This window comes from Tenrec ecaudatus, chromosome 3, assembly GCF_050624435.1.
Source record: "Tenrec ecaudatus isolate mTenEca1 chromosome 3, mTenEca1.hap1, whole genome shotgun sequence".
NCBI lineage: Eukaryota > Metazoa > Chordata > Mammalia > Afrosoricida > Tenrecidae > Tenrec > Tenrec ecaudatus.
In genome coordinates this window covers 178,851,449-178,861,021 of record NC_134532.1, presented here as the reverse complement: position 1 = coordinate 178,861,021, position 9,573 = coordinate 178,851,449, and the positions used below count along the sequence as shown (strand labels likewise).

At 40.9% G+C, this 9,573-nt stretch overlaps 1 pseudogene; it reads right to left on the bottom strand.

The window, feature by feature from the left end:
* Positions 1–7,069: 7,069 nt before the first annotated feature.
* Positions 7,070–8,234, bottom strand: LOC142442472 (AP-3 complex subunit mu-2 pseudogene; annotated as a pseudogene).
* Between the last annotated feature and the right edge of the window lie 1,339 nt (positions 8,235–9,573).

Sequence of the window (9,573 nt, the reverse complement as noted above, 5' to 3'; positions counted from 1 at the left end):
TGAATGATTACTTGCTTGTTTTCATATTTTTGTATAGGTTGCTACCCCAACCTTGTAAGTATGGAAATGCACAAAGGGAAAACAGTGCAAAGAACTAATTCTGATGTATCCAATTGAAACCAGGTGACTAAAAATCTCCATTAAAACACATTAACATACTTTGTAGGAAAGTGGGGGATACTAGGAGTAAATGGAGAGGTTAGTTACTGAATATATGCTCCAAACTCAAAACTAAATTCACTGCCACAGAGTTGATGCCAACTCATAGTGACTATGCAAGACAGGGGAGTTTCTGAGCCTGTGGCTCTTTATGGGAGGACCTGGGGCTTTTGAACTGCTGGCCTTTTGGTTAGCAGCCCAGCATCTAACCACTCTGTCCCTCGCAGTTCCCGTTGTGCAAATAACTCCATACACTGTCAGGTGGAGACGTGAGTGTCGTCTTGTTTTCTTATGCTCTGATCTCACTCTAAGCAATGCTCACTGACTTTGCAGCGGGATGAACCACGTTTATGTATTTAGTAGAGTTATCTATCTTAGAACATCAAATGAGAAATCATGCTTAAATGAAATTACACTTAAGTAAGTGTAGTGGTAAGAAAAGACACAGTGACATATACCATGAAATTAAATGCTTGAAAAAATTATCCCTGGGTGGGTTGGCAATGGCAATAATTTGGAGAACCAAGTGTAAAGGAATCTTTTAACCAAACAAATGATATTCACGGAAACATTGGATACGAGAAGGAGGGTGTATGGAGTGTTCAATCTTCTACGTTTATTCAAAAAGCCTTTAGGTAAGGCAACCCTATATTCCTTTGCTCTTGAGCAGTTAAAATCACTGCTGACACTGGTTTAGCTATGGCAAACCTACCTAAAGGAATACGCATCTATACTGTGGTGCAGCTGTTACAGCATGGATCTAAAAGTACATGTATAGCAATGCAATAGAGTGATTCATTCGGGGCTTGGTAACGTGGTGGGGCAGCAGAAAGAGGAAGGTGCTCAATGAGAGGGACTGACAAAGTTACAGTGCCAGAGGTCTCGGGCATAGGGGTGGGGGGGTGGGGGTGGGAGGCAATTGTGAGGCTGGTGCAGGACTGTGGTGAATGTTTCATTCTGTTGTGCATAGGGTCACTATTGGTCAGAACTGGCTCGATGGCACGTAACTAAACTAATAGTTGGCAAAAGTAATGCTGCTGTTAGTTGCCATCACATAAATGACAGCTCCTGAAGATTCTGAGTCAGACAGTAGCAGTGGTCTCCAACAGTGCTTCTCAATCCTTCCTGGTGCTGCGGCCCTTTCTTACAGTTCCTTGTGTTGTGGTGACCCCCCCACCCAACCATAACATTATTTTTGTTTCTACTTCATCACTGTCATTTTGCTACTGTTATGAATTGGGCAACCCTTGTGAAAGGGTCGTTCAACTTCCAAAGGGGTCACGGCCCACAGGTTGAGAACTGCTGGTTCTGTAAGGTTTTCTTGGCAGTAATCTCAATGGAATTAGATTGTTAATTTCTATTAAACCAGAGGTAAGGCAATCATAATGCAGAGTGCAAATAAAAGTTTTTCTGACATTAAGCAGGTGCCACTTGTGGACATAAGCCTATATCTAAGCTTTTATAATTGAACAGAGATTTATTGTTCTTGATTGAAGACTTACATGGTAGTTAAATAATCTCCTGCCAACTTGCACAGGGGTGGAGTCTAGCCTGTCAATCAGGTTGCAGCTTGAGGACCTCATTTAGAGGATTAATGGAGATAAATAGCTGGCTGGAAGCCAGATGCACACAGACACTCTGCTTCGTTTTCCTGGCAACAAGACTTATGGAGCTATGCTAGAGCCCTAGAGCTGGAGTATCCACATGGAGACCCCTGCCAGCACTGAGATGCTTTCACTGCCACTGGATCCACAAGACTTCCCACCCACTGGCCTGTGTTCTTCTGAATTCAGAATCATTGCATGTATTGTCTGAAGAGGAATTTACAGATTGTTATCAGACATATGGACTAATATAGGACTTATGGACTTGATATGGACTGGCTGGGATGTTTTCTTAATATACAATTACTCTTTGATTTAAAGTTATTTCTTATACACATATGATTGTCTCTGGATCTGTTTTTTGAGTCTACCTGGAGTAACACAACTTGTTCCCTAATCAATTACATAGATGAAATATGTTTTACAAATCCTACTGAAGCACATTAATACTTCACATTAACATTTTATTAAGCACGGTGTTAGACAGGGTTCTCTAGAGATACAAGACCAGGACACTTATGATTTTATATAGATAAAGATATAGATAGATATATACAACATAAGAAATAAGCAGCTAATTAGTTTATACAGCAGTATAAATGACTCAGTGCAACTCACTTTCATGAGACAGTTTATACACTGGCAGTCCTGAACTCAGGAGGGCTGCTGGATGCAAGTCAAGTAAGCAGATAGCTGAATCTTCTGTAGAGCAATTCAGGAAACCTGGTCACAGGCAACAAACAACAGTTAGCCAGATGACAGTGTCTGACAGTCCCCCGCTCAAGTGATGTATACCCCGGCAGTGTGGTGAAGCAGGTCTTGAAGGAATCTCAAATGATAGCGACACAGTCCGTGGATTGCGTGTCCCACAGGTAGTGTAGCTCACAAGTTGAGACAGAGAATCAGCTAAGGCAGCTGCACACTGCTCCAATCATCAAAGAGCAAGAGACAAAAAGCTGAGGCTCACTGAGCCATTTATCTCTCTGCCCTTCAATTAAATTGCCCTTCAATTAATCCCACATGTGTTCGTTGGCCAGGCTGGCACAATAAACCTAGCTATCAGAAGCACATTAACATTTCATTAATCAGACATTACTGAAAAGGAATCGATTAGATCTGGAAACCTTAATATCACACATCTGAAAAATGTGAACACACTACCACCCACTGCCCTGCTGCTGTCAATTCCAAGTCACATAAACTCTTTAGGAGATAGTAGAAATGCTTCATTCTTCTTCATCTTCTTACATCCTTTTTCCTGAAAATGACTGGTGGTTTTGAACGATCAGTTCTTCATTTAGTAGTCCGGTGCTTAAACTCTAAGACATGCCACTAGGACTTCTTAGAAGCTCCAGAAAGTATCAAGATATTTTGCAGTTCTTGATGCCCTGGGTTACTTACTTCCTATTCAGCTGTATGTTGCTTCCATTTCCCCATTGGAGACTGCAATTGTGGTGCGACTCAGAAGAGGTCTCACCCTTTGATGATGTTCAGTACTGGTGTGTGAGAGTGTTGGGTGGACATGAAGTTTAATTGTCGAATGTCTATATGAGTTAATGTTGCACAAATTCGTTACATTTTTCTCACTGTTTCTACGTACACCTCGGTGCTTATCTTATGTACCACAACTATCAGTTGCTGTTCCGTCAACTAATTCTGGTACCCGTGGGTCTCAGGGTAGAACTGTGCTTCATAGGGTTGTCGATGGCTGATTTTCCCAGATATTGATCACCGGAATTTAGTTCTCTTGGGAGATTAAAAACAACCTTCAACCTTTCAGCTAGCTGTATAACGTGTCGACTTTTTTTTAAACCACATAAGGATTCCTCTTGCCTACATAAAATGTCTTCAAATAAAGGCTCAAAATAAACTTGTTTATTTGTTTTTGTGGGTTTCAGTGGAGGATGGTGGTTCATTTATTGAATGGGAGGTCTGCGGTTTTTTAACAAAACCCACAGGATTAGAATGATTAGGACAAGGGAATTGATGGCACCATTTATTAGCATATCCCCTTCTAAAAACTAATATGGAAGAGCATTTTTTAAAAGTTCTTGTGTTTTCTATGCTTAGAACTTGGAACAACTATAAAATGTGAGGGTGGTGAGGAATAATCTCACTTGCTTTGTACAATTTAGCAGGAAGGAAATACCCCTGGCAATTCTGCTGCACATCAGCTAGAACTGCTGCCCAAGACCTCTTCAGAGTATGGAAAAGGCAGCGTCTTCCTTTGAGGGTAAAGTGCACCCGACTCAGGCCATGGCATTTTCAATCGCTTCAAATGCATGTGAAGTGTGGACGTTGACTAAAGGAGAGTGAAGAAGAATTGACGCATTGGATTGTGGCGCTGGAGAAGAGTATTGAAAGAATCATTGACTGCTAAAAGGACAAGCTGATCTGTCTTGGAAGAAATGCAGCCAGAGTGCTCCTTACAGGTTAGGACGATGAAAGTGTCTTACATACTTGTAACATGTTATCGGGAGAGAACCATCCCTGGAGAAGGACTTAATGGGTTTGGTAAAGGAGAGGAAACCCTAAGGAACTGGGCTGACCCAGTGGCTGCCCCCAATGGGCTATAGCAAAGAACTGATTGTGAGACTGACTCGGTGTTTTTTTTTTTTTTTTCATGTTATATGGTTATTATGGATGGGAACTCACTCCCTGTCACCTAGCAGCAGGTACAGTCTTTGGAGAATATGACAAAGTAAAGCTCAGCAAAGTAGAGGGTAGATGAAAAAGAAGAAGAGCTTTGATGAAATGGATGGACACCTTGGCTACAGGAGTGACCTTTGTGTGGGTAGCAGAGGACTGACTGTTTAGGGTTATTGTTAGTTAGAACTGATTTCCCTCACACCTAACAATAACACATCCTCACAGGGTCAGCAGTTTACTTCTTCTTTAAAGGATCTCAAGTTTATTTGACTTTTACTGAACAGATGACTGCCTAATGGGCACAGCTCCCATTGCTCTTAGAACTTTCTTTGGAGAATTAGTTCAGACCACGGGAACAGAAACCCTGTAATATGTATTGTCTTCCCTCTCCTAAGATGTTGTATTAAACAAAAAGTATGGACCTTGAACTACAGGCTCTAATGATAATGTGCTGATAATGGTATTTAAAAGATATATTAAATACTTCCTTAGTGTTTTTAAATTCATTTTCTTAGTGATTTTATAAATACGATTATTTTTTAAATCTGCGGTTTTCATGAATGTGAATGTCTTAGATATTATGATACAATAAAATCAGATGATAGAAGAAAAATAACTAAATTCAAATTATATAACTAGATTCGTAACTTTAAAGGAAATTGTGAACAACAAGGCTCATCAACAAGATGGAAATTCAAAGAGAGTTAAATGAAATAGTAATTTTTTTTCTTTCTGGTATTTTATTTTAATTTACCAACCTAACATATCTAGGTGAAATGTAGTGACTTTTTTATGGTCTGAAGAAGGTTGTAGATGCTATAGGTATATGTGCTGCCAACTATCATTTATCTCTGCTTGACACACCATGTCCTGAAAGTCTGTTTGGTTTTAATGCAGGCATTTTTCAATAGTAAAATAATCAGTTAAGCAAATCACTGCCATTTGAAAATGAAATTTTTATTCAAAATAACAGTTGGGCTGCAACAACATAACACAAGCAACCCCTGCATACAAAATCTTGATGAAAGCTCTTCAGAGAGGAAGTGTGATGATTATTATGTTGTTCTTACCAGCCTTTTCTAGTCAACTGCAAAGTGTATCTCATCATTTCCATAAGTTCTAGCCAAGAGAATTAAACCGCCATTAAACATGTTAATTTTAATATGTGAAATTCATAGTAGCATCCAGTGCCATTGGTTTCAAAGTGAAAAGAAGGTTTCAACAGCTGGATTTCAAAGGCCATGCAAATTCCCACTGAATGGGCCACTGCAGAGTGAATGAAAGACTTATTGCCCCGAGCCTGTTCATTTGGAGCCCTTTCCCAGCTGCACACATGCTTTCCAAAGCCATTCATCTCCGATTGAATTTCCTGCAAACACACAGCCACTCCTGCCCCATTGCACAACCCACCTGATGCTTTATTCATTCGATGTGATTTATTTATACTGTGCCCATTTCTCCTAGCTCTCTGATATGAACTTAAAACAAATTCAATATCTAGCAGAAATCCAGGAGCCCAAACAGGTTTTAATGAAAGTGAATACTCATAAGTACGAAAAGAGGCGTCATATTTTGTACTCTTGAGATGTGACCAACAGGGTCACTGAGAGTGTCATTGAGGTGTTCCACAGGCGAAGACAGTCCTGCCTCTGAAAACTTTTGATTGACACGACTAGTTTGGCAGTCCCTTCTGAGGTGAGACATACGAGAGTTGTGTGGACACTTCAGAGACAGCTTCTTGATGATGATTGTCAGACCTAGAGGCTGTCAGTCTTTGAGACTCACTGAAAGTCACTGCCAGGTTGTAGCTCAAAGGTTTCTGGTTATCTCTAAGGGGAAATGAGAGATAAAGGCTAATGATATGATACCTTTTGAAAAGAAATACAAAGAATGAATTGTGGGCCTTCTGAGTTGGAAACCTTTTGAAGAAGTTGGGCACCCTTGGGTTAAAGTGATCAGACTTTAGGGCCTAGAAGCAGACGTATGGTTTGTGGTGAAAAGGATGCAGCTGGATGACTTGAGCTTAATTTTAATGTGATACAGAGCCTTGACTGGGTGTATTTGCAGCATATGAAAAACAGCTTAGAATTGTTAGGTAGTTTTAATCATCTTTTTGTCAGATGTGGTTTAATCTAGAACATAGAGGCCATTATAGGGCTGCAGGTTTTAATATATAAATTGACGAGGTATACAATTATCAGAAGAGCAAAGGTCAAAAAGTTAATAGGAAGAGACGTCATTCTGAGGAACAACCAGCTGATTCTTTTTTCTTCTGTCATAATTATTTAATACTCTTTTCCCCTTTGTCTCCCCCATTATTCTTTTATTGAATTGGCCTTCTTTTGGCTTTCATCTTTCTCTCAGGTAATCTGTTTTTCCACCTTTGGAAACCAGAATCAAAGAAATCTCTCATTGGCTTTAGAGAATTATGGTAGGCATCACAATATAGTTAAATGTGATGTCAAGTCGTCTCCCTCCATTGAAAGTCTCTTTTGGAAAATTGAGCTGCTGGTGATTGGGCTTCTGTTTTATCCAGCTCTCCCAGGGGAGCCCTTTTTCCCTTGCTTGGTTCCAGGGAGCTGAAGCTTAAGAAAAATTGGGAGCAGGAGCTCCAGGGTGCGCTGATCTAGCAGACAGGCTGATTTTTTTTTTCACTTTTAGACAAGTAAGATATGAATAACCAGTTGCCTCTGTAAAACTCCCTTCAGGTTCAAACTTGGATTGTACTTTTCTCCACTCACATCCAGAGGATTCACTTTGCTCTCAGAAATGGCCAGCTTCTGGAGCTTACACTGCAGGTTAATTGTGGGGTTCTCATTTGGCTTGGAAGCTCCAGTCTGAAGATGTATGGTACCCTTCAACCTTGTAACTTTGAGGGGTTTACTTCTCCTACATCCCTGACAGCATCTTTTTAACTGAATCAAAAGCATGCATCCCACCCACCCCCTACCTCCCCGAGAAGGCATCAGGCTCATATTCAGGACCCCTTTGGGCATCTGACTGGTGACAATCGCTCCTTCTATGGCCTTCCACATTGTCTACTTGGGTCCCACTGTTATTTCAAAGCGTCCAAATGAACTGCTGTCTTGGAAACCGATGTTAGGTTTGGCATACACTGGGATTACAAAGAGGATACACTCTGATTCCCAGCACTTAAAACATACACAGGGATAGAAGCTGACATCATCCAATAACCTTGGGTTCATGAAGGAAAGTGTGAGGTGTGGCCTTCCAGTCAACATGACATATGCATCAATCACCCTGGATCTCAGCAGGAACTGTGGAACGTGATTTATCGATGATGGCATCATTGTCTTTAATCACACCAAAACAGGCATCACTGTTGGTGTGTGTCACCCCGCTCTGTGGCCAGGGCACCACTGGCAGCTGCCCAGTGTTGGAAGTTGGTCCCCTACTTTGGTACTTCCTGTTGTGGCATTGCCAACTGTTGAAAGAGGAGGTGTGGTGGTGTATGAGTCTTTGAGGCTGTTTGATTCGGGGCTCAATGGAAACCCTTTGCCAGCATCTCTTCCAGGACCTCGTCCACCACCACATTGTCTTCATCACTGGCTCTGAACAGATTGCAAAATAATCCTGAAATGTGCCGGTACCTTTCTCTGGCTCATAGCCACGCAGATGATTTTGCAAACACTTAGGAGATAGTGGTGAGGGGTAGGGATAACTGGAGGTATGCTTTCGGCCTTAGGAGCACTCTCTTACACCCCCAAAAATAATCCAAAACAGAACGGCAGACTACATTTTCCTGTGTTCCTCCAGGAAATTATCCCCAGAGGAGTTGATCAATAAAAGGCTATGGGTCATGATGGAGAGTTTCACTGCAAGAGGAAATCCCGTTTCAGTGTGAAAGCCCCAGGACTCTTGCAAGATTGCAACCCAGTTTCGCTCTTTACATCTGCGATGGTCTCGATGACTCTTAAAAACGTACATTAAAGCTGCGGCAATTCTCCCCCAAACCCCCACCAGCTTGTTCACTCTCCAGGGAAGAGGGAGCCCTTGCTCCAAAGTTCCAAGGAATGTCATCGTGTCTCCTGTCTGTCTGGAGCTTTGACTGCAAATGCCTCTGAAAAACGATTGTCTTTTGTGCTGCACATCTTATGTTAATAAATCTCCTCGACAACTTCTTACCTAGAGTCACATTAGAAGAGAGATGGTTGGATAGGTAGCCCTTGGACTAGAACGTCAAAAATATAAAACCAGGCCAGTTGCCTTTCGATTTCCTCCAATGCATGGTGACGCCAATGTGTGTGAGAAAAGGGCTGCCCACCAAACGGTTTCCAATGTGGAATTTTTGGGAAGTAGATTGCCAGCCCTTTCATTCACGGCACCTCTGGTTGGACTTGAAACACCAGCCTCCATTAGTAGCTATGTGTGTTCCTCATTTGCAAACTCTGGAACAGGAAGTTAGGTCGTGATAATAGACCATGGACTCTCCAGCCCAGTTTTTGAAGGTAGCTTCAGGAAACTACAGAAAATTGAACTGTTTCTGTTATAAAAATCTGAAATATGCTGGCAAAGTAGTTTTAGGAAGGAAGAAGTGAAATAATCAATTTATATTGATAAGGTTATTAAAATTTTAAAATTAGTTTTTATCGTTCAGCAGGAGAAATAGAGAACTTTATAAACCTAGTTCCCCGTCCTTGGAAAAATATATTTTTAATGTAATATAAATATCACATATACAGTATATATCTTATTGTAATATGTATATGTGATTTTAAAATGAATCTAAAAGAATTGGTTGCTCTAAATCACTTACATGTATTTTCTGTGATTAACATATTTTGAAGTACTGCCTAGTTCTTGAATTAGCTTTTTATGGAAATATAATCATAGTAACCCAAGCTACATAATATTTATTATATTATTGAATTACAATATACTTGACCATTGGAAGGCATTCAACTCAGGGCATGCCGATGAGATTCTTTCTTTTCAGTGTTTGACATGAGTTTGTGCCCTTTCTTGAACAAACCAGAGCTAACCCTAGGAACTCTGGGTTAGCCAAGTTCTGCCTGCATGGAGACCAATGAATCGAGGTTTTTGAAGTGCAGTCCTGGAGAAGAACAGTGAAAATGCCCTGGACTGGCAGAAAGACAAACTAAACTGTCTGGGGAGAATGCTCCTTGGAGGCAAGGGTGGT